The sequence below is a fragment of the Lupinus angustifolius genome, unplaced genomic scaffold, assembly GCF_001865875.1.
Source record: "Lupinus angustifolius cultivar Tanjil unplaced genomic scaffold, LupAngTanjil_v1.0 Scaffold_1261, whole genome shotgun sequence".
In the NCBI taxonomy this organism is placed as follows: domain Eukaryota; kingdom Viridiplantae; phylum Streptophyta; class Magnoliopsida; order Fabales; family Fabaceae; genus Lupinus; species Lupinus angustifolius.
The window spans coordinates 1-1533 of record NW_017728584.1 but is presented as its reverse complement, the minus strand read 5'-3'; the positions used below and the strand labels follow the sequence as shown (position 1 = coordinate 1533).

Below are 1533 nucleotides of genomic sequence, written 5' to 3'. Positions count from 1 at the left end.
CGATTCTATCCACTGATGTAAAATATGGTCATATTTTAATCACACTTCTTATCAATCCTTAGCCACCTTCAACATCAACCTGGAGCTGTTGCTCAACAATGTTAATGTCAGTCTTTTAATTTCTCCATAATATAAGACTAAGATGCACTTCACTAGTAACTAATTATGTTCTTAGAGAAAGGATTTCACAGAATTTGCTTGTCTTTTCGTAGTGTGCAGCAGTATATATCGAATGTTTAGCTTCTTATCATTGTTTTGGCTTAAATTCCGTGTATTTCGGGAGGAATTTTGATGCATTGTATTTTACAGGCTTGTACATTTTTTTGGTCTTTGATTGATTTTCCGAGATACATGGCCATGAGAATAACCCTTGAGCTGGAGGTAATGGTTAGGAAAACCACTCTCTAGAGGGTGACTGATTTGGATCCCCAAAATTGTAGGTAAAGTAAAGTTCACCTAGTATGGCAGTCCATTTCCAATGCGATCAACCACTATGCATTGAAGTTTTTTCTTATCTCAAAACTAAAATTAACTAACTCTGACTTACTTATTGCATATTGAAAATTTGCATAAACTTTTGGTAAACAAAACTTCTGAATTTTGTAATTTAGCCTTTGAACTATACTTTTCTCCTAATTTACAAATATTTATAATGTAGTCTTTTAATGCTATATAGGGTTGGCCTTGGCCCAATGGTAAGGTTGCTTGCGTTGTGACCTGGTGGTCATGAGTTCAGATCCTGGAAATAGTTTGTCGCATGTGAGGGTTCGGTTATGTACATCTATCCTCGTGCACCGAACCACCTTTTTTAGTCTTCTAATTCTATAAAAACTTATAAAGATTATAATTTGATTTTGATTGTTAATTTTTTTATATTTATTCTTGCTATTGCTTATTTTTTTCATATCATTGAAGATTCGACAAAATTTTATATTGTGTGTCAAGTGATTAACACAACCTTTGCAGTTTATCTAGGTGTAGGACCGACTATGTATAACCGAAAGTACAACATAGTGGGAAATGGATTGGTTCTTGCTATGGTTTTCATAACATATATCTAGACTATTATAATTGACACAAAGGGTGAATCTCGACGCAATTGTAAGGTTGTTTGCCTTGTGACCTGAAGGTCATGGGTTAAAATCATAGTAAGGTTGTGTGAGCCTCGTGCATTGGGCCGCCTTTGTATTATAATTCACATTTCACACAGTTAACACAAGGGCATGGTGTTAATTTTTGCCCCTCGTGTGCATAAATGAACACTACAACTCACCCCTTCCTTTATCTTTCACTTTGTTATTTTGTTTCTTCCTCATTTCCTTTTATGATTTTTCAGCTGGATTTTGGACTTTCATGTTTTCTGCAGCATCACTTAGTGGAGCAGGGCGGCAATTTTCTGGCACATTTAGGAGGTTCATTTTTATCATTTAATTAAATCGTTTCTTTTATGTAATTCAGATTGGTTTCTTTATTCGTTTGTGTCTGTTCATTTGTTCAGTAATTATATGCTGGTTTTGTCTTTGCATTGTCTGA

At 34.6% G+C, this 1533-nt stretch overlaps 1 long non-coding RNA gene across 1 annotated transcript; it reads left to right on the top strand.

Annotated features, from left to right (window-relative positions):
* Positions 1 to 72: 72 nt before the first annotated feature.
* Positions 73 to 1517, top strand: LOC109341977. Its single transcript, XR_002107019.1, has 3 exons — positions 73 to 208; positions 348 to 440; positions 1337 to 1517. It is a non-coding gene; the product is annotated as an uncharacterized LOC109341977 (long non-coding RNA).
* Positions 1518 to 1533: the final 16 nt, after the last annotated feature.